The sequence below is a fragment of the Coptis chinensis genome, chromosome 4 (genome assembly GCF_015680905.1).
Source record: "Coptis chinensis isolate HL-2020 chromosome 4, ASM1568090v1, whole genome shotgun sequence".
Lineage (NCBI taxonomy): Eukaryota > Viridiplantae > Streptophyta > Magnoliopsida > Ranunculales > Ranunculaceae > Coptis > Coptis chinensis.
The window spans coordinates 8,953,161-8,977,504 of record NC_141459.1 but is presented as its reverse complement, the minus strand read 5'-3'; the positions used below and the strand labels follow the sequence as shown (position 1 = coordinate 8,977,504).

Below are 24,344 nucleotides of genomic sequence, written 5' to 3'. Positions count from 1 at the left end.
AAGACCACCACCGATTCCTTTGTTTCGCGGAACTCGAGGCCTTGTCTCACGCAAGTGTTTAGACTTGTTATTTGAAGAAATAGATACCCGCGTAAAAGCGTGTTAAAAGATGGAGAGATAAGGTGTTGGTGCTATTTGGCGCGACGAGCCATGGACTGCCATGTGCTCATGAATTAATTGAGTTTGAAGAGCAAGAGCGGTCCATCCCTTTGACCGCGCTATCGACCCCTTTTGGAAAACATTGTCCGCTTCTCCCAATGTGTCGTGGGTGGGTGTTGGTCCCGATGTTGCACCTTCGATGGACTTGTTCATGAATAGGTTTGCAATGGTTTCTCGAAGAAGAGAGCAGGGTTATGATTAGGAAGCTTATGGAGATTGCCGTATCGAAAGTACATGGCTAGTACCGCCTTGTGAGGAAGCAAAACCAAAGGTCGGGCCGAAGGTAGCTGCAGCAGCGTAAAAGCTTCAAACCGAGATGATAACTCTTCAAAGCGAGATCCATCTCATTTTGAACATTCTCAACGTGACCATGAAGAGTGGGTCTCGTCACAACCAAACATTACGCCCACCCAAAACATCCACACTACACCAAGAAAGAAGTCTTCTCCAAAACTACCAACCCAAAACATCCACACCACACCAACAAATAAGCCTTCTCCAAAAACACCAAAAACAACCACACCAAGAAATAAACCTTCTCCCAAAACACCAAAAACAACCACACCACGAAATAAGCCTTCTCCAAAAACAGTCACACCACGAAATGTGAGAGATGGCTTAGACTTTGGAAAGACGAAGGGTCCTAAGGATTACGGGTTGGATATTCCTGAAGAAATGCATAAATACATTGTTAGAGTCCATGACCCTGTTGGCGATGGCAACTGCGGTTATAGAGCTTTCTGCATTGCATTAGGAAGAAGTCAAGAAGAATGGCCACAGATGAGAAGGGAGTTGTACGAAGAGCTTACTGACAACCTCCCCCTTTATTGTACTTTGTACAATCAAAGTGAGGTTTTATATTCGATGAAGGAAATCCTACATGAAGAAGGTTACGCACCCTTAAATAAGTGGATGAGCATGCCTTTTCTGGATACTTATTTGCTTCAAGATTTAATGTTGTCCTTATGCATTTAGGAGCTCGCCGCTGCTTCCTTCCTTCATGCCACCGAACCCAAGCAAATCCTGAGAGAGTGACCCAAGTGTTGGGTAGCCATTATGTTGGTGGAAATCATTTTGTCAATGTTGAACTTGTTGAAGATTGTCCTGTTCCTCCAAAGAATGCTTGAATGGCTTAGAGCTCGATATGATATTGCTGAAAGTTGGAATTTGGCCTTGACAAGAAGGCAATTGCAATTTATGGCATTGAACATTCCCAATTTAATATGGGAAAATGAGCTCGTTGAAGACCCAACAGCAGACATGTTATCGACTAAGTTGTTTGTATGTTGTCGATATGATATTTTGATGTAATTTGTATTTTGATGTAATTTGGAACAAGTGTAATTTGATTTGATTTTTATGTTATCAATGTTAGGGCTTTTATTTGATTTGATTTGGAAATCGAAAGTCGACTAAAGTTGATTCGACGGCAAATTTTGAAATCGAAATCGACTAAAGTGATATATTGATATAATTTGATATTTTGATGTAATTTGGAACAAATGTAATTTTATTTTATTTTATTGTTATTTGGAAATAATGTTAGGGCTTTTATTTGATTTGATTTGGAAATCAAGTGATCGATTAAGTTGATTCGACGGCAATCGAAAGTGATTTGGAAATAGAGCGATCGACTAAGTTGATTCGGACGTCAATCGAAAGTGATTTTGAAATCGAATGATCGACTAAGTTGATTCGGATGGCAATTGAGTGATCGACTAGTTGATTCGACCGCAATCGAATGATTTGAAATATCGTCAGATGTTGTCAATAATGACCTAAACTACACGGTGAAGTCGTTTGGCTTTAATACAAAACGACCCGGCCGGATCGTTTGGTCTAAAGACCAAACGATGTGGTCATGTCGTTTGGTCTTTAGACCAAACGATGTGGTCATGTCGTTTGGTCTTTAGACCAAACGATGTGCCTGGTCGTTTGAGATTTAAAGTGACCGATCTGCCGCGGGTCGCTTTTGGTATAAAGGGAAAACGATCTGCCGAGGTCGTTTGGCCTTTATGCCAAACGATGTGGTGGGTCGCTTTGGAAGAAAAAATTTCAAAATTCGTTTTGTTTTTACAACACTTTCATATTCATCAAATTCCACTTTTCATCAGATATCAAACATTCAAACATTAAACCATACATCAATACATCAAATTCCATACATCAAATTCCATATTCATCAGATATCAAACATTCATCCATACATAAAATTCCATTCATACATTAAACCCTAAACTGAAACAAATTACATTCAAACATTAAACCCTAAACCCTAAACATTAAATTCCATTCAAACATTCATGCAAACATCATATCCATCAATGTATGAATTACATCCATCAAACTAAACTACAAAGTTACAAACACATTCTACAAACCCTAAACTGAAACAAATCAACTATAGCGCCCACCAATGTACTTGCACCTAGTCAAGTTGTACGCCTGTTCGAAGGAGGACCTTGCTTCCTCTGGCATATCATTCCCAGCCAATTGCAGACCTCTCTCTAGCAAACGATCGTTTCATCGATGACGCCGCTCGAAAAAAGAAAAATCAAGATAAGTTACCAATCGAATGCAAAAATCACGCTTAGAGAAAACTCAATTAAAAATCACAATACTTACAATCGGTGAAACGGTTAGGCGTTGTCTCGGGGAGGGATGAATCGAAGAAGCTTCGGGGTTCACCAAAACTACATGAGAATTCCTCGCATACCAAGTCATGTAGTTTTGATGACACTCCCATGGATAAGGCGAAATAGGTCCTCGGTTGCAGAGTTGAATCACGTGATTCTGCCACGACTCGATAAAGTGGCCCAATATTGGTCCAAATTTCACCTCATACCCGCGTCCCCGCCATTATTCTTGTTCTCCAATTTGGCATTGGAGGATCTTTAGGTACAAGTTGCACGTGACCCAACCGACGCACACCCCTTTGCGACAGCAAAAAAGCTCGACAATGTTGAAAAACATAGCAATCCCTCAAAAATGCAATGTCATCGATCGGGTTTGTATCTCTCGATATTTTTGTAGGGATGCCAAACAACCCAAACAAAATCAAATGTGTCATTAACAACTCTAATGATCAATTACTAAAAAATAAATATAAACAAACTTAAATACCAAATTGTCATTGAATTTAATACTTACATTGAACTCATTCAAATCATCAATTATCGCCGATAAAACTGCAATGCATACGTTTGTATTCGTAATAGTGTGGAGCGGCGATGTGTCTATGAGCACGCCGGCTGAGACGAGATATAGTTGAAATTTGGGACTGTCATGAATACCGAAAATACTCATAGATCCATGCCTAGATATACACAAATAGTTAACATATTGATAGAGTAATAAAATTAACATTAAAAAATAAACTCTAAAATACTCAAATTTTACCCAGTAGAAAGAGTCATATAGCCCCCAGAACCCCTTTCACCTTTCGCATGTGTGTGGCGGCCCCCGACCTCCTCTATATAAAAACGCCAAAATTGCCGCACCCCATGCATACTCTTCTATCTCAATCAATTTCAACAACGGCCTCGGATAACATATAGGCACTCCAAATCCCGGACTTGTCGATAAAAGCGCACATCCAAAGAAAAACGTAATAAAAGCTCTAATCGGTCCGTTGAACATCCCGAAAACTTCGAGGCCTTCTACCACATTCCCGCCAATGACGTCACATATAGGGCTATCATGAATCTTGTTCGCAAAATGCTTCCGGATGAATTCTAGCCTTACTTTTGAAGTGAACCCCGCTACCTTCCATCTCGCCCTAATTCAATCAATTAGGGAGCCCAGACCAAGATGTAAGAGATTTATCGATTGTTGTAAGTTCACTCATCGTCCCCTCTTGCACCGCTTCTTCCTCTAATCGTGACTCCACAGATTTGGACAACATCGTCCAAAGTCACAGTCATCTCCCCAACTGGCATATGGAAGGTGTTGGTCTCCGGATGCCATCTCTCCACAAACGCCGAGATCAATGGTGGATCCATATGCTCGTGATAACCTTCCACGAGATCAAACAACCCGATCCTTCTCAACCGCACGGCAAATCTCTCGACCTTTCACATTCATTTTGAAATTCCATTGGGATAACTTCGCTAAGTGTGAAACACACTTCAACGCCTCACGATCCTCCTCGAAACAACCGAAAGCACGATTAGATATATATGAACGAAACAAAATATTTTGTAAAAGAAAATCAAAGTACACAAGAAAAACAAAATATTACCCTTCTCTCTCCCAAACATCGCGGCGACATGCACCGCATAGTCATACAACAACTCGACTCATACACGGCCTCCCCATACACACCTCTTTGAAACTCCAAATCATCATTGGATTTTCTTACGAAATCCAATACCGGGAGGTGCTTCTTCCACCGGTGGTGACGCCGTCTACCACATATTCTTCAACATCATCATCCTCCTGCTCATCCTCCTCCTCACTCTCCTCCTCACTCTCACTCTCCTCTTCTACTATACTCTTCCCTTTGTCTAAACCTACATCTAAACCTACATCTAAACCTACATTAATATCACTATCTACACTATCTACACTATCTTCACTAAACGAATCAACCTTTCGGGAACCTCAAGAACCTCTTTTTTTCAAATGGTCCCCTCTACTACCGATGCCGTTAAGCCGTTGCCTCACCTCTATGTCTTTTTCTTCCAACTGCATCACCGCTAGAGGAACCGCCACCAAACAATTTCTTAACACCCTTTAATGTAGTTTTAAGCTACATTCTTCACATTCTTTTGATCGAGGACCCATCGCTACAAAGAAAAAAATAAAACAAGTATTAGTAAACCATATTTAAATAAACAATGTACAAAGAAAACCACTAGAAAAAAGAGATCATCTCAGTCATAAAACTAATAGACTTATAAGCTTGCTATGATAACTCCAAGTATATATGAAGAAATAGAATGAGGTGTTACGCTATCCAAATTCTATCGAATTTTGGGCAGAGTTTCCTTTGTTTGGTCAACATTTCGTATACTTAAACCTGTCATAACCTGGAAATCAATAATAACATCCTTCCAACAACCATATGTACATATAACCTAACTTTTACACGACAGTGCAAAATGTATATATATACAAGACTGTTTCTGTATGAACCGTCATTTATGTACATCAAGTATTACAACAAAATAACCGGACTCTCTCTACAACAAAATGAACTTGACTCGTCCCTCCTCGTCAAGCATAGGGAAAACCACCCAAAAAACCACCTTGATAACATACATTCAAGAAGTTTGAAAACCAAAGAAAGCTTCTCACCTATAATGCTTTACCGCCGTTTGTTCCCCAGATCCGGACATCTTAAGCAAGTACTCGTAAAAGCTGCATGTGATCAAGGTCATTACTCATTAGCCAAGACTCAGGAACATAAGCAGTATGAATTTAAACCAAAGTAGACCTACCATCATGTTTAGATCGACCAAATAAGAATTTTATATATTACAATATAAGATACTCATTAAACCGAAGTAGGATACACGTACAATTACTTGTCTAACACGTTGCACAAAGAAAATGTAAAGTGAAGATGCACAACAAACAAGATAAGAAGTTTGCTTATGTAAAAACTGCATTGCTCATGTAAAATACAGCTTTTTCGAGAGGGTCTTCTTTGTAACTTCGGGATAAGCTCCACCACAAATCACATTGCATGAATGAAATCCTTCATCATTCATTGCATGCACTAACTCGTGAAATTCAAGAGGTTTGGCACCACATTCTACTATCTCCCTTCCTACACCTTCTATTTCATTTATAAACTCTTGTCCATCATAGCAGATATACATAGCATTATGATATTATTTTCCATCCGCAATGATTGATTTCTTCCCTATGTGCGGCCAAAGTATTTCAAAAACATTCCACAGTCTTCCAATCAAATAAGAGAGAGAGAGAGACAACAACATCAACTAGGGAGGAGTATAGTTACATAGAAGTAGCTGCATAATTAAACCCAGTTCTTCTAGAAAGAGTTTGAGAAAAATCTGTTAAATTAGTGATGGTTGTAAGTTGCCATGATTCATTGGGACTGAATTCCTTAGGGGATTAAAGGGTAACATTTAATAACAGCGAAAACACATGGGAATGGATTAGAATTCAAATGCCTCCTTCACAAGAGAAATTTTTCACGAGGCATTGGTGAATTAGAGAAATGAAGAGGTACCCCCTTCTCCGGGAATCTTGTTTGGAAAGGATCCTTCCCTCCAAAAAAAATTCGGTGTCTCATACGTGCTCTGTATGACCAATATGATAAATCAATCGATTATTTCTTCAACCAACCATTTTCGTGTTACAAATATATAGTCTTATTCGATGGGTGCTACTTTCTCGATTCTCTCCTCTTTTCTTCCCCTGTCATTTCTTGTCAAGAAAGCGTAGATTCTTTGAAAGCAAATAAGAACAATACTAAGCATAAAACCAACATATATGTAGATTAACAGTCCAACTAAAACCACATACAAGTACAAGCGGGGGCTCCTAATCTAGTTGAATCAAAGGCTCGGCCCGACTTCTTATTACATACACTGGGTTATATATTCATCTAGTCAACTCATAACGTAGGCATTGATAATTTGGTATGCTAACAGGCGATCTTTGAAACAACATGAACATGGACAGGAAATGGCAAAGTTCATAAAGATTAGATGAGATAATATTAGATCTTGTTGGATAAGCATCGATACCACCTTAAAAAGACTTGATTGCTAAAACCATGTGGTACATTGTTCTTCTCGGATAGATCACATATTTGATCGTTTTCATCCGATTTCCTATTGTTTTTATCTTTTTCATCCCGATCTCTTTCTTCCCTTTCCTTTTCGTTTCAACCTAAGTGAGTTTGACACGCGGTACCAGTATCTTTATAACCTTTAATCGAGTCCATGTGTCATATCGACCGCGGAACTTTTCTTTCTTTTACTTCTTAAACCTACCCATGAAGTGTCGATGTTAAATAGGTTTAAGCTTCAAGCACCTACATCTATGAAACAAGCAACAAAAAGAAGAGCACACTAGAGCACTCTGGTTTTCCGAACTGTAATCCAAATAAATAAAGGTTTATCAGATTGCCTTGAGGCTTTTAAAATTCGATCTTTCCGCATATTTTCAGCACGGAATAAGTGTATCCTTCCATCGTGGGGCAGCAACTTAGAGATATCTCAACTCAACACACCACCCACCCTTGCAGGAAAGTGCATTTCTTTGCTGACATGTTAACCTGTACCGATTCCCCTGATGTCAGCTACAAATCTCTGTTCGTTTCCCCTTTGATCCAATGCCTACTACTACACCTATCATAAAGGAATCTAACAGTACATGGCTGGCTGACATATCAAGGTTTAATTGTCAGCGGGAAGAAGAAAAGGAAGGAAACGAGATTAGCGAGTTTCTCCAATTTTAATTTGAGTTTTTCGCCAAGTAGCAACTTGAAGATGTAAAAAATGAAAAAGAAGAAAAAAGAGATATTAGAACACTGGGTGTCTCATAATTGTGGAAGATGACTGTGAATATGGTGGAGCTTGCAGGTGCCAACTAGCAAAGTTGGTAAAACTAAACCAACTTATTGTAACACGTTGAACGTGTTTAACTAAAGTCTAAAAACTGGAGTAAGAGATTAGCTCATACGAGAGATCATGAATCAAACTATCAAAGTACCCAAAAAGAATTGAATTTTAGATGCCACTGTGGAACACTAGGAACAAAATATCAATAATTGTAAAAGTTAGAAAAGGATTCAGACAACACACAGGAAAGGGAAAATATATTTTTTTGGGTAGCTAAAATAGGAAAGTGTTTGTTGCTTCGTCTATGGTGAAGGTCGTCCTTCATTTTAGCAAAGAGACTCCTCGATGTTGCATCATAATACCCTTTAAGGTCTTCCACTATTAATTCCCAAAAAATATTGAGTGATATTCTGATGCCTCTAGTGTCCAACTTCACCATAATGTTAAACCAATCCATACGATAATAGGCAGGGGAAACCGAAGAGTAGTAATGTAGTGCTCTGTTGGGCAGAAACCCAATATCACCCAAGAACTCTAGACCAAAAATTTGAGTTACAAATAAGTTGTAACTTCTTGGGCAGGACTGGACTGCTAACCCAACAGGAATAGGAAGCAAGATACGTCATCTAGTGTTAGACGAGTCTACATGGCCCTGGAACTTGAAGCACCATTGCATCTGATTTATGATTTCATTTAGAAATGTTGCATGACATCCTTGGTCAAATTAAATAAGGTGGAACGACAACTTTTGGTCAGCTCAATCCTACATTTCAATAACCTCAACCTAAATTACCCGTCAGGAGCAGAGACAGTAAAAACCCATCAAGGAGGCGGGTTTGCTAAAACAGAGGAAAACCTTCGTCACCAATGGAGTGCCAACACTATTTCATTCTGTGGGTTATCCATTACACAAACCAAATGATAATATCACATGCAGGTGTTTTCAATAATTTCTTTGAAACAACTCAAACAAGAAAATTTTTCTTCAATGATACAGACATGACTTATAATTGGAGGGGAAATAATAAAAAAAAAAAAGAGAAACTTACAGCTTTCTCACGAGGTCAGGTTCGACATGAAGAACTCGCAGAAATTGTACACATATGCTTCACATATTGTGGCAAATGATTGAAGAACTCGCAGAGATTGAAACAAACCCAGTCGAGTCGCAAATGATCAGCAGCAATCCTCACAAACAAACCCAGTCGAGTTGCAAACTCGAGTTGTTGGAGATTTGTTGTTGTTTTGGCCAAAACAACAACCGTTCTTAATTCGAATTGTTGGAGATTTGTTGGAGAAACTCGAATCGGGATTGTTGGAGATTTGTTTGAGATTTGAAATTCGAATTTGGGGTTAGGGTTCGAAGGGTTTGGGCGAAAGAGACGACCGGTAATGGTAGGTTGTTGCCGGTTTCGATTTGGTGGGGGGGTGTATTGGGCTTTATTGCTTGGGCTTTGTTGTTTGGGCTTGGGCGGAGGCTGCCCGATCTAATATAAGTGGCGCCCAATACAGCACCCCAATTAAAATCCTGTTAACCAATTCTATTTGATTTTTACCGTTGATTCTAGGTATTTTCCAGTCCCCATCGTGGCTTACTCACAGATCTGGTGCTATATAACAACTCTAATTTTTAAAACAATATAAATTATATTATTTAGATTGAAATTAATTATTTTGAAGTCTAGTCTATTACAAATTTGTTCTTCTTTAATGAAACATTAGTATTATTGTTGTTGTTGATTTTATGAAGTAGATTATTTGAATTGGTTGTTAGAACTTTTAAGTGAGCATTTGAGAATTATTTTGCATTTGAGCATTTGAGAATTATTTTGGATACAACAAAAAGAGTTTGAATATAAGTTAGGTGAAATATTTTTGGTGAATTTAAGTTGATGAAATACCTTTGGTACAATGAAAGTTCGAACAGAGCTCCACCCATGTTTTTGCTTCAGTGTTCGGTTGTTGAGTGAAGAGTGTGAGTGTTGTAGCCTTCTTTTATAGTACAACAAAGAGACAACTTCCAACGACTCTCTAATTTTGGCCATTGGATCAATGCTTCATATTTTTTACACGTGTCCATTGTTTGGCCATTTTCAACGACTCTCTAAAGTCACATGCAAAGCACGCTGAAGGGTAGTTTGGCCATTTTGATAAAAAAAAATGAAAAATATATTATTATAAAATGGTTTGACCACGGTCAACTAAGACAACTCAAGGTCAATAGATAAAAATAGGACTAAAACCTAATAATCGATAATTTTATGACTAAAACCTAAATACCCCTAAATAAGTAGGACCAAACCCTAAATAACCCTTAATATATATTCACACCTACGATTTATTATCGTGATTATTAATGTCTTGTGGTTTGACTCCACATTGGTTTCCTGTTGGATAATTTCGTATGTATTAATACACTTACATTGTGCGTGTTGGATTTCTTCTCTTGATTTTTGTTAAGGTTTGGTTACTTATATTAAGTAGGAATGTGTGGACTTGATTTATTACATGAAAAGAAATCATGATATTTGGTGCGACGCATGGACATTTTAGTGAAAATCAAAATCATTAATGAGTTTTGATTACCCAGGCATAGTCTTGAATTGTTGCTCATTTAATAATGACCCTTTAATAATAATTATTATTCAAAGTTAAAGGTTAAGGCCAAATCAGACATTATTAGTGTGTATGAGCCTAACCTGTTAATCAATTTTTAGTCAATTAATATAAGTAGGAACATGTGAATTTGATTACTTATATATATAAGATAAGAAGCCGTGAACTTATAGTACCCATGAATTGTTTCCCATCTTATAGCAATATATACAAGGCTAGAAGTCAGATTTTAGTGTGCATGCTCCAACCTATCTATTAGTTTTGAACCGGCTTCCCTTTTAAAATTTATTGCTGTAAAAAGATCCTACATGAGCATGATATTAAATCATGTATATCTCTACTAGTAGTATCTCCTATAACTAATATGGACTCTTAAATTCATCCAGGTATTTTTCTTACGCATAATACCCCTAATGAATAATTAAATCAAGCACCTAAATACTATTAAGAATGACTATTTGGTTTTTTTACACCAATATAAATTCGTAGTACCCATATTGTCTTTCAATTAAAGTGTTGCTTAACACTGTTTAGTAGGGGTAATCGGTCATTCCATGTAGTGGTTAATTAAAAAACCAAATCCATGCCATTTTGAATTGTACGCTCACACAATAAATGCCTACTTCATATTAATTAGGTGTCTTTAATTACCATAAATACACATAGTCCTTTCTCTTTCCGTCTCCCTCTCAATCTCTTTCCGTCTCTCACTTTCTTTTGCCAAAAATAAAAGATAACAAAATGAAAAAAAAAATCATATTTTCTCCTGCTTCTTGAAGTTTAATTTGTTCAAGGGTTTTGATTTTAATTCAACATCAACGATTATTCTCCTGAGAAAATTAAGGTTAGTTTGATGCTCAATTCTATTCTTGAGAGGTTTTGAGCTTCGTGAGATTTCATTGTTGGGGTTTGTTTTTTACATGTTTTCGTCAGTGGGTTTTGCTGAATTCCTAATTTCTTGAAAATTCAATACTTAATTTTCATCTATTTGTCTCATTGAAATCCCCAAGCTTCCTGAAAATTTTATTTTTGATTTATTGTTTGATTTGTTTCATTCCAGAATTATGTCAGTTCATTCTAGAATATAACTCCCTGATTTGGCTGATCGAAAGGTGAAACTTTTCAATTTATTTGGAGTTCGTCACTTATGATTTATGTATTTTATTATGAAATATTCTGAAACCGAGGTTTGGATTGCTTTGATGAAATAGAAATGGCATGTCAAGAATTCAAGAGAACTGTGGTGTGGTTAGGTTGGCTGAAGTAACCTCATGTCAACACGAGTCAAGTGTTCAAACCTTTCGTTCTCGGTCTCATTTAAGACCTTAAGACCTTGGACACTGTTGGGATTCAATAATTAAAACCTTCGCCCAAAAAGATAAACTCAAAGGTTTATCCCAATTAAGTGAAAAAAAAAGTTTAATTGCCACTTGAACTTTTGATTTTATATGCTCTAATATTTGAGCAATATTTCCAGGTATGTCTCTTTCCATGCTCCAATTTCTTTTTTCCCCAAATTGGTAACATTTGCTCCATGTTCTTGACCCCCATTGCTTCATTTCATATTTTTTAGAAATTTTGATTCTATTCGTTGGCCTCACTCTAAAAATGTTTATCTGTCTAAAGGTGCGAAAGTCCCTAGCTTGATCTTCACCATGACTTTTTATTTATTATTTTGCTTATATATTTATTTCAATAACACACATTGTTGACAACTATTTAGTTCTCCCGTGTTGTGTTTTCGTGTCTTTGTGATTATCTTTTTAGGATCTAAATGTGTTAAGTTTTGATCAAAATACAAATGCAATGAGGCAATTAGAGTGTTGTATTATCTTATGCCTATATGTTAAAATTGAAGTTTGACGTGAAGAACAAATGGCTAATAAGTAATAACCAAGCATTTTGGCCAAACAGGGCTGCTTTTATAGCCAATGGCTAGGATTCAATTTAAGGTGGTATAAATCAAGGGTCAGGAGCCGCTGCAGTGCACTATTAGAAAATTAAAAACAGTTAATTAGCACTATTAGAATTACTAAGAGAGTAAATGACTTTTAACGATTGGTGTCCTCTCTGTTGAACTTCTTCATCGAAAATTCAAAACAAATAAAACTCACAAAAACGCTTCGCTTGGTCTGCCACTCTTAGTTCTCAAATATAGAAGTAAAGCCTTACTTCTCCCCATTAAAACTGTGTGTCATACAACGATGGATTTTGCTAGCCAATTTCTAATTTCTCGAACGTTCAAATTTATTCATTCCTCACTTTTAGTCTTCAGCACCTACGGTAGAGCTTATTTGATTTGATTCATTTGCTAGATGGATAGCTCTTGTATATTCAAGTATTGAACAGTAAGAGGTGTTGGAACAAGCAGCCATTTGGTTGACGGATGAAGCTAAGAAATTTGATATTCCATTTCAATTCAATCATGGAGTAAGCAAATTAAAGAACTTCGACACCGCCATTTCAATAGGGACATCATTTAATTTTTAGTATTTGTTTCGGCAGTAAACTGCTTCAACACAACGAGAGCAATGGTAAAGAACGCACTAAGAAACAGAGAAATTTGATGTTGGGGGAGATGAAACTGAACCAAATAATGGCTACCTACGTACCCAAGATCTATTCTCTAGGGATCAAGTTTCAACGTAGTTCCTTATAAAAAATAATGTGGTATTTATATAGGTAGAGTAGAGAGTCCTTGTAGCTCAAGTAATCTTGTTGCTTGAGTAATTGTGATAGAATATAACTGTCAACTGATAATTATCTCTTTGATAAGAAATGAATATGAACATAAATCAATGTACATTAGTGGCAAGTCATGTGGCTAAGGTTCAGTCTTAGACACATGCGTTAATAGGCCTGTACATTGATCCATAGTATTGCAAATTGGGTTTTAACCCTGTTGATTAAACGAATAAAGTGGAGACCCCTACTAATGGACGTTTGCCACGTAGGTGGGGGTCGAAACACCGCCCCCTCTTTGTCATGCGAACAAAGTTCGCATGACAAAGAAAAGAAGAAAAAGCAAAGAAAAAATAGAATACGAAAAGAGTAAGCGGAATGTATAACAAAGTGTCATGTGAACGTAAACGATAGGAAAATAGACAATCGGAAAAAATTCGTGAATTATCGGGACTATGCCATGTGAACGAAGTTCATATGGCAAAGAAGAGAAAAGAAAATCAACGAGAAAAAATAATGAGAAAAGAATAAAAAAGAAATAACTAAATTGATGTATTTACCATGGTAGCAATGAATTATGAAGGATGAAGTGACAAATAAATAAGTAAAGAGTCCTCATAAGTAAATAAGGGAACAAAATACTTAATAACAAATTGACTTGGAGCCATTATGCGGAGGAGTGTTATATAAGCAAATTGACTTGGAGGCGGGAGCACATGGTAGCAAGAACTTACGGACTATAAGCCAAACGTTGTCTTTGGCTCACAAACATGTTGATGAAGTCAACAAGTCCAATACTAGTCTGCATACATAGTCTAGGCTATCCGGGCTCAAGGCTTTTGAGTTGGGTTCGACATGCAACTTTATTTCTTTTAAATTAAATTTTAGTTTCCTAAGTCGGTTTAGGATTTGCTTAATTACCGAACCTTGTTTATTAGTAGCAGTTTCCTAAAATCTTTACAATCCTTGAAGTTTACCATCGACCATGTTTGTTTATCCTAAAACCTTGGAGGAAGTTAATCTAATGGCAGATGATATGCAAGGCATACCAGAAGAGATCGTCTCAACCATATTACAAAGAGTTCCCCCAAAGGCCATTATCAAACTGAAGTACGTATGCAAACTCTGGTCCAACTTGATATCTTATCCTTACTTTACGCGATGCATATCTCTCTGCGTTGGAATAATTCACAAGAAGAATGTGTTATCCTTCATCTGAACCACGGTCCACGGACGATTCCGCCAAAAATCGGTGTTACCTCTTCATCAATTTACAAGTGGAAGATCCTAAACCGAAGGAATTCAAGTTACCATACTAGCAATAAAAGAAAGTCACGCAAAAATTCTGAGAAGCCGGCGGCTGAGATTTTGTTTGGACTTGGGTTCAATAAGAAGATGCAAGATAAAAAACTTCGGGATTTCTCACGGTGGAAGGCCCGAATGAGAATTGCATTGGCACGTGCCTTGTTCATGAATCCGACCATACTTCTCCTTGATGAACCTACAAATCATCTTGACTTGGAAGATTGTGACTGGTTGGAAGAGATCTTTGAAGAAATTCGATCGCATCCTCGTGCCGCAAGCTAGTATCATTGCTCAAGAAACCGTCATAGGATGACAGGGGTTTCGATCAAAATTGAATTTGTGTTGCCAAGAAGACGGAGAAAAGTCACGGAAAATATGACAAAAGCGGTGTCAAAGATTTTCGACAAAGATGAAACGTATGTTAGTATTTTTTATCGGTTATCTTAAAATTTTGGTTAAGTCGAAAAGACCGATGAAAATATTTGTATATTTGTTGCAGGTTGAAATGGAGGAATTACGAGCAAAAGATATTGACGAAAAATTTCGAAAGCGAAAAGATCACAATGCCGTAGAAAAATAAATAAAAAGCTGAATAAATTTTTTAAGCTTAAAGTTAACGTAATCGAATTTTTGCCGCCGCGGAAAAACGTCGGTTGTAATGAGCCTCGGAAAGTTTAAGCTCATAAAGTTCGGTTTAATGCCTTAGAAAAAATAATGAAAGAATCAAAAAATTTTCACTTGGAAAATTTCTGTGAAAGATCGCACAATGCCTTAGAAAAAATAATTACGTTGACGAAAAATTTTCGCCGGAAATTTTTCAGAAAAAGATTGGTACAATGCCTTAGAAAAAAATAATGAAACTGACCGAAAAATTTTTTTCGGAAATTTTTTTAGTAGAAAAGATCGACACAATGCCTTAGAAAAAATAATGAAGCTGACGAAAATTTTCACTCGGAAATTTTTTCGTAGAAAGATCGGCACAATGCCTTAGAAAAAATAATAAAGCTGACGAAAATTTTCGCTCGGAAATTTTTTCGTAGAAAGATCGGCACAATGCCTTAGAAAAAATAATGAAGCTGAATAAAGTTTTCGCGAAGAAAGTTGACGTAATGCAAATTCTCGTCGCACGGAGAAACGGCGGTATTACGAGCAAATTATATTCATAAAGAGTTGACGGAGAAAAATTTAGCACGAGAAAACGCCAATTAATGTCAAGATGAATTAAAGAAGTCGGCGGGAAGTGTCGTTGAGAAAGAGCTGCACAATGCCTTAGAAAAAGGAATGACTGCGGAAAAATAGTTAACCCGAAGCGATAAGCGGCGAATGCAGATTTCGAAGATGAAAATTAAGATTTAATCGAACAACCGTAAGACAATTGACAGAGACAATTGATTAGGTAATCATGTAAATGTAATACCATAGAGCTAAAACTTCTTTTGATAAAAAATAAAAATAAAGATGGGTTTGTTATTGAATATTGTTGTTGTGTCAGATAACATACTTGCGGAAAACTGACAATGTTGTAGATTTATACAATTGAAATGAAATAGAACGAGACGCCCCCATGTAGAGAAAAATGCCCCCAATGCTAACTTAACTCGGCAAAATTAGACTAAGCGAGTGTAAAAACGTTCGAACTTCGACTGACAAAACGAAACGCGATGACTTAGTCGGATATTGTCGTAGTGATAGTAACGGACTAAGCGAGCATAAAAGTATTCAAACTTAGACTGATAAAGCTAAACGTGGTAACTTTGTCAGATTTTGTTATAGTGATAGTAACGAACTAAGCGAGCGTAAAAGCGTTCAAACTTAGACTGGCGAAGTTAAACGTAGTAACTTTGTCAGATTTTGTTGTAGCGATAGTAATGACTAAGCGAGCGTAAAAGCGTTCAAACTTAGACTGGCGAAGTTAAACGTAGTAACTTTGTCAGATTTTGTTGTAGTGATAGTAATGACTAAGCGAGCGTAAAAAGCGTTCAAACTTAAACTGACAAAGCTAAATGTGGTAACTTCGTCAGATTTTTTCATAATGATAGTAATGAATTAAAGGCGTAAAAAGCGTTCAAACTTAAAGGCAAACCCGAAGGCTAAATGTGGTAACTTCGTGATTTTTTCGCAATGATAGTAATGAACTAACTGCTTGGCGTAAAAGCGTTCAAACTTAGACTGGCGAAGTTAAACGTAGTAACTTCGTCAGATCTTGTCGTAGCGATAGTAATGATTAAGCGAGCGTAAAAAGCGATCAAACTTAGACTGACAAAGCTAAATGTGGTAACTTCGTCAGATTTTTTCGTAATGATAGTAATGAACTAAGCGAGCGTAAAAACGTTCAAACTTAGACTGACGAAAAGATGACTTCAAAAGTGATGTGTCTTGACCCTTCGCTTCTAACGGCGGCGGAGAGATAAGCCAATGAATCTGCATGGCATAAGTCATTTCGGGGTCTTTGAGTGATAGAGATGCTATCAACTTGTCGAGTAAGACTATGTATCAAACTAAGATAAGCTGTCATACGCTCATCTCTTGCTTCAAAAGACCCACCAAACTGATTGGCAACAAGGTGAGAATCCGTGTATAACTGGAGCTTTCGCGCCCCCAGTGTCAAAACTATTCTCAAGGCACAAAATGGCGGCCTCATACTTTCGGCCGTTATTTGAAGCGGCAAAGCCAAGTCGCACTGATTTCCCAATCTTTTCTCCGCCGGGTTTAACAAAAACACATCCAATTTCAGACCCAGATTTACTATGGGAGCCATCTGAGTGAACAATACATAGGTCAATGGGATTAGGAATTGCGTTTTCATGTTGGTCTTCGCCCCCCGGTTAAGCGGCGGAGAATTCCTTCCATAGATTCTTCCCGGCGCAAGAAATCGTAAATAGGAGAATCATCAATCGAAAAATCAGCTATCAAAGAAACCAGAGCATATCCTTTTTCAGTAGTACGACTTTCAAAGACATTGCTATATGCATTAAGATAACTTCCCCATTCGGCTAATCTACTTGATTATGATAAAAAGACGGGTCTACCATCATCAATGAAAAGAACAACACTAACAGCTTGAGTTGTAGCTGCCAGGTATATGCCACTAGGTTGACCCGTTGAAAGACTTGTCAATATAGGAGGACTAACCAAGTATTTCTTCAGTTGTTGCAATGTCATCTCACAATTAATGTTCCAAGCTGCCGCCCTCTTTAAAGTCTCTACGAGTCATGAGGTATCCCAGAAATTTTCCAGAAGAAAGGCCCAAAAGAACATTTGGCGGGATTGAGTCTCATGTTATACTTGTTAAGCCTATCAAAAACAAGTTAAAGATCGGAAAGATGATCACCCGTATCCTTCGATTTAACGACTATATCATCGATATAAGCCTCCATTATTTTTCCCAGCAGATCGGAAAAAATTGTATTGAAGAGTGAAATCCATTTCACCCAGAAGATTTAAAGACATTGCACGCCCGGGCCAAGCCTATGTGGAAGATGACACCTGCCATTACCTCTTACAGGCGTTAGAGATTTTAGGCGGTACACACTTTCGGGTCCGACTGGAGATTGTTTTTTTCTTTGCATATAACCAACCTATCTAGGTCGGTAGTTTGTCTGGGATTGTGGTCTTCCCTCTAGTTGCTTCTGTGACACCTTCCATCCCCTCGCCTCGGGACGGACTGCGGGATGGCGGTTTTTCTCAAATCTGCGAGGTCGGCCTTCCCCGTCGTCGGTCCAAATAGGATGAAGGTTTTCTTTATACTTTCTTCCGTGACGCCTTTTTTCCCTGTCTGGACGGACATGTCTAAGATGGCAATTTTCCGCAAATCTGCGAGGTCGGCCTTCCCTGCCGAGTCGGTCCGGTCACGGGATGAAGTTTTTCTTTATACTTTCTTCCGTGGCGCCTTTTTTTCCGTCCGGGCCGGACCTATTTAGGATGGCAATTTTCCGCAAATCTGCGAGGTCGGCCTTCCCTGTCAGGTCGGTCCAATCTAGGATGAAGTTTTTCCATATACTTTCTTCCGCGACGCCGCCGTTTGCGGTAGCGGCGGCGGCGGTGCTGCTGCTTTCCGGAACCTAGTAACAAAAGTACGTAACTTTTCGTCACGTTGTTGCTTGATGTTCAAAAGTGAGTCGACATCCTTTGGTGTCTTGCAATTGTGGCGGAAACGATTAACAAACTGATTTTCTAGTTCATTGTATTAGTGAATTGATCTTGAAGGCAACTCACTAAACCAAGGTAATGCTTCTCCCTTTAGAGTTGATGGAAAGAGCTTACACATGAACGGATCATCTCCACCACCCCATAACACCAACTTATTTTTGAACGATAGAACATGCAAGCCAGGATCTCCTTCCGACTCATCATAAAGTTCAAAATCGGGTTGTTTGAAGTCGGGATGGTGGTAAGCTTCAATGTCGAAATTAAACTTATCAAATCGCCATCATTGGACCGCCAAGTTTTTCATTCTTACATCCCTTGACTCTCTATCGTTAAGTTCTTTTGCAATCAACTCTTTCAACCGTTGTTCTGTTAGAGTTAAAGTATTGGCTAGAACAACCGACGCCCCCGTGTCGTGCCCATGGAGAAGAATACCTTCCATTATCTCTTATTGGAGTTAGAGATCTTTACGGTACGCGACGATCTCCGACCGTGATTGTCTTTGTTCATCCTCAGAATCCGCCCTGTTTAGGCCGGTAGTCACCCTGGCGGGGTGGTCGGTATAATTATACCACTTCTCCATGTGTTGTTGTTTTGTTCGATGCCCGCCTTCCCAAATGTCGGACATATCTCGGATGGCGGTCTTCCCCGAAATTGCTTCTCGTGAGGTAAATCTTCCATTTGAGATCGGACATGTCTAGGGTAGTAGTTATCCCCGCCAATCCGATTCTCCCCCCATAAGTACGGGTAATAGGTCATTACTCTTAGAGTATGCACTGGTTGATTGTGTTTGAGAAATAACACGTTGTTGAGGACAATGAAGTGGATCTTCAAGACGGTCCCATACACCGGAATGGCCTCAAGGCCCCTTCCGTGGTCGCGATGTTGTTGAATTTGCAGCCTCATCCACCGCCTTTGCCTCTTTGCCGCCTTCCTTCTCAAGTTCCTATTTTAAAATTTTTACTCGTCGTAACTCACGCCAACCCAGATTAGGAGTGGCGATAGCGCAAGTGGTGGTGGTGGCGGTGGCGCTGCTACGGTTGGATGTTGAGAATTGATCTTACCACTAGGAGCAACTTGATTGTTCAACGGTTCTTGCATTGGCCGATTTGAATTTTGAGGGTTGCAATTCCTATTAGCGTGGAGGAATATGTTGACTATTTGGTCCGCTTTGTGCTTATCATCTTGATTGTTTCACGTGATAATGAATTCTAAATTCCCCACGACAATAATAATTATGTTTCTCGCAGTAAACCGCTTCAACACAACGAGCAATGGTAAAGAACGCGACTAAGAAACAGAAAATTTGATGTTGGGAGATGAAACCGAACCAAATAATGGCTGCCTCACGCACTCCAAGATCTATTCTCTAGGGATCAAGTTTCATCGTAATTCCTTATGAAAAATAATGTGGTATTTATATAGGTAGAGTAGAGAGTCCTTGTAGCTCAAGTAATCTTGTTGCTTGAGTAATTGTGATAGAATATAACCGGCCAACCGATAATTATCTCTTTGATAAGAAATGAATATGAACATAAATCAATGTACATTAGTGGCAAGTCATGTGGCTAAGGTTCGCCTTTAGACACATGCGTTAAGTTTTGTACATTGATCCATAGTATTGCAAATTAGACTTTAACCCTGTTGATTAAACGAATAAAGTGGAGACCCCTACTAATGGACGTTTGCCATGTAAGTGGGGGTCGAAACAATATTCTAATTAATACCTCACCGATTTGATTTTTATTCTTTCTCCTATCTTTGTTTTTGGTTAGATTGCAAGTTTTGTAAACCATTTAATCAACTCTGGGTTTGTGGCATTTAGAGGGTGAATACTTTTTTTTTGAAGCGATCAAACCAGTTGGGTAAGTCTCATATTTTCAGTTTAACCCTTAATTAAGGAATACCAAAGTTTTGTAATTCTACAAAGCTTTTGGTAATTGGTATAAGGATTTTGGATATTTACAATCATAGAAGTTGCACTCTTCACTTAGTATTCTCGCTTTCACTTGAATGTTACATAGCCCATTAACTAGCAAACACCTTAAAAGATGGATGTTGATCTGCTTAGAAGAGTAGTGTATTGCTTTTGCAGGTATCAAATATATAAAAGGTTGTTGCATAAGAAGGATGTTGCCATTGATTAGGATATCTTCATTGGTGAATGATGATAAAAGATTCATAAAGTTGAGTTTTAGATACAATGTTCTACTGCTGCCCACTAATCATTTACATATCTTTGCAAAATTATCCTCTCAACTAATAGTGGGAGAAGATTAGCTTTTCTAATAGTGGGATTGTCAATTGCTAGAGGAGTGGTGTTGTTTTTGGGGTTGTTGATGCTGCTTTCTCTTTGCTGCAGGGGTCTCAACTCTCGGCAACAGTACTAGAAATGATGGTGGTGACTGCTGAGGGTCGATTTGGAGGGGTGTTGCGACTAATGCAATAGCAAAACTACATAGCAGTTAGATATATTTATGTTTTACATATTTCAAATTTGTTTAATGAGACAGTTAATTTTCTTAGTTTTTGTTGGCTTGACAAGAACCGAAATCTCTAATTGTTCTTCTTATAATTATGTTGTGGTTTCAATATTTTGGTTTGGTTTGTTTCCTTTTTTGTACCCCCACCACCAAACTCAAGTTGCCAAAGGAAGCCCCATCAGTTCTTGAGTTTTGCAATCTTGACGTAGCAACTAAAAAAACAGATAGCCTTCTTATTGCTCAATCTTAACATGCTAAAGCCAATTGAGGTGCAATTTTTTTTTTCCCATGGGCTGTCAAGACATCCCACCACCACCACACACACACACTCAACAACCACCAACAACAACAAGTTTTACCAGTTCTAACATGCCTGCCAAGTTCTTTGTAAATTAGATATAGCCTCGGAAATATTAGAAAAATGGATTTGCACAAATCCATTGAGATATGAATGAGTAATTTGTCTCCCAAGTTATCCCACATTGAGATGAAATGGGTTTATCTTGAAACAGTACGTAAAGTGAGAAAAACCTTTTCGAAAGGGTGCACTGGTTCAAAACAGTGCATTATGCCGAAAAGGTGCGACCTTTCGAAATGTGCACTGGTTCGAAACAGTGCATCATGTCGAAAAGGTGTGACCTTCGAAATAGGCATTGGTTTGAAACAGTGCTTTATGCCGAAATGGTGTGTCCTTTTGAAACATGTGACTTTTCAAAGAGTTGCTTACTTTTTCCCAAAAGTCACTGTGTTGTTTCAAAGAGGCACCACTCACTTATAAATAGTGGATGAATTTGGAGAGAAAGACACACCAAATCACACAGAATTCTGATCTTTCTCTTCTCCCCCTATTCTTAGTCAAATACTATGTTGTGTTCGTTGATTCTATAGAATTGAAGTGCTAGCTTTCTATAGAAGGAAATCCGTTCTATCTTGGGAGACAGTTTCCCATCAACCTTCAAGCACCGTGAGGGGGAAAATCTATCTTAAGGACATAGTGATCATCACTAGGCTCGGATTTAATCATTGGTAAATTAAGTTCATTCGTTGAACTAAAATGTTTGTTTGTCTGTTGAAATTAAAGGTTTGTTCATGATATATTTGTTATATCAATTTGATTTCTTGTTTACTTAACAATAAGTATATTTTTGGAATAAGTTTCCTACAAACTTAAGACAGATATCTTTTCTGGTTTATATTTATTGTTAAGTTCAAATGCACTAACAATTATAAAGTTGATTTTGTTCACGCTTTATTGGTAGCATTAGTGAAAAAAAAGATTGTAATGGCGCGCAGAAAATTTTCTCACCGTAGATAATCTTGGATTTGTGGCATGTTAAAGTAACACACGGAAAGGTATTGGTCCAAAATTAGGTATGTTTTAATTGGGATCGCGGTGCATATGTTTAAAAGAAACACCCCCTCTTCCATCTTCTACTTGTATACTTAACACCTAAGATGATGGAGGATCTACTTAAGGTCTATAAATTTACCTAAGATTACACGCCAAGAGTGACATCTTAAACTTTGACAACAATGAATCTCATAGTGATTTCAACAGAGATAATCAAAACCATCCCTCTCAACACGGCAACACCTGTTCACCTTAGAAACCTCAAACTCTCATTTTTAGACCAGGAACCGAGTCCATCAGCTTATGCACGCATCCTTCTCTTCTCTTCGGATGGAGACGTTGAGCAATTTTGAAAAAGACAATGATGTCCGAATAGCCTGAAATCCTTATCGGAAACCTTAACCAAATTCTACCCACTAGAGGGGGCGAATTCATTGATAACCAGTCAATTGACTGCAACGACGATGGTCTCTTATATCTCTGGAAACTCTTGTTACAAGGTCACTCAGACAAGTCCTCTGGAAACTCATTTACATGTATCCCTCAGACAAGTCCTCAATTATCCTGAAGCCGACCAGTTGCATCAATTATTGCCATGTAATATTCGAGAAAGCAATTGGCCCTGAAGCGTTGAGGGATATCGGCTGTTCAAGCTAACATTTTGCGACTGCGGTGGTATGGCAATAGCAATCGAGTGAGTTTATCGCATAGCATTGCTGATGCCACCTCTGGGTACTTTTGTAATTAGTTGGGCTGCCATTGCTTGAGGGTGATAATGAAATCGCGACTCCAATTTTTTTGGTTTTGCATCACTCTTCCCTCCTAGAGATGTACCGACAACTATATTGGTCACTAAGGATGGTAGTCCATTTCAAGATTTGTCGGTAAGAGGGTTTGTTTTTATGCATCACAAATAGCCGCTCTCAAGGCCAAGTGTTCCGACAATTCATATCTCGAGTGCCCAACAAGAGTGGAGGCTGTGGTGGCACTCATATGGAGGTGTCTAATGAATATGGTTTTGGTTGAGACCAAAGTCGCCAAAGTATTTAAAACTGGCCATTATTATAGTAAATTTAAGTTGGTAGGATGAGCCCACCAGCGCCTCCACATTCTTTTGGGAATCTGTTACTTGGCTCAATAACACTGCCATATACAACCGGAAGTGAAAAACGGTTGCCTTGTTTGCCGGGGCAGCTCAGGGAAACAATAAGGAAAATTGATGGGGATATTTTTGGAAAACTTCAAGCTAATGAGCGAGAGTTATTGTATGATCATTTAAAGCAGAAAGTGGAAATTTTACTCCGATGTGGATTTGGAGACTCACATACTAACTAGTTGGTGTAGGGTTTTTTTCTATTTTTTATTGGCACCTGTTTTAAATGAGATCGGTAACTCTTTGATCGCCGACGGAGTTCGAGCCCTCAGACTTTTCGGTATCATCCCAAAGGTTTCACGGACTTTCTTAACCGGCACCTGCCTAGTTGGTGTAGGTTCCCTTTCTATAGAGCTGATTTTGGGTGGGGAGACCCCATGTGGGTATCTCCGGTTAATCAGTTTAAGAATGTATTTTGGTACTAATGGATACAAAAAATGGCGAAGGCATCACCATAGAAGCATGGGTGACATTGGATGCGGAGGACATGGCAAGATTTGAAAGCGACCAGAGTTCCTTACTTCTGCTTGTGCAAATCCGGCTGTTTTTTATAAGTGAGAAATCTCAAGTGTGCTTGAACAAAACCACTATCTTAGCATCTAAACAAAACCACTATCTTAGCATCTAATTCATGTAGTACTTCAAAGTCTTATATTTTAGGAAGGGAAAATCTGCAAAGTGAACATCTTCCTAGTCTCATCCGTACTCTGTAGTTATGCGTTGTGAACCTTGTTAGAAAAATGATTTGCTCAAATCCATTTAAATATGAATAGTAGTTTCTCCCCAAGTTCCCCACTTAAGATGAAATGAGTTTTTCAAAGCGACGTAATAATGTGAGAAAACCTTTTCAAAATGATGCATTTGTTTGAAACATTGCATTATGCGAAAAGGTCGCGACCTTCGAAATG

At 38.2% G+C, this 24,344-nt stretch overlaps 1 long non-coding RNA gene and 1 pseudogene across 1 annotated transcript; both read left to right on the top strand.

Moving 5' to 3' along the window:
- Window positions 1-12,022: 12,022 nt before the first annotated feature.
- On the top strand, window positions 12,023-21,091 carry LOC147501702 (uncharacterized). Its single transcript, XR_015219854.1, has 3 exons — window positions 12,023-12,746; window positions 20,225-20,314; window positions 20,545-21,091. It is a non-coding gene; the product is annotated as an uncharacterized LOC147501702 (long non-coding RNA).
- A 1,869-nt stretch (window positions 21,092-22,960) lies between these two features.
- LOC147501701 (salutaridinol 7-O-acetyltransferase-like) lies at window positions 22,961-24,107 on the top strand (annotated as a pseudogene).
- The last annotated feature ends 237 nt before the right edge of the window (window positions 24,108-24,344 follow it).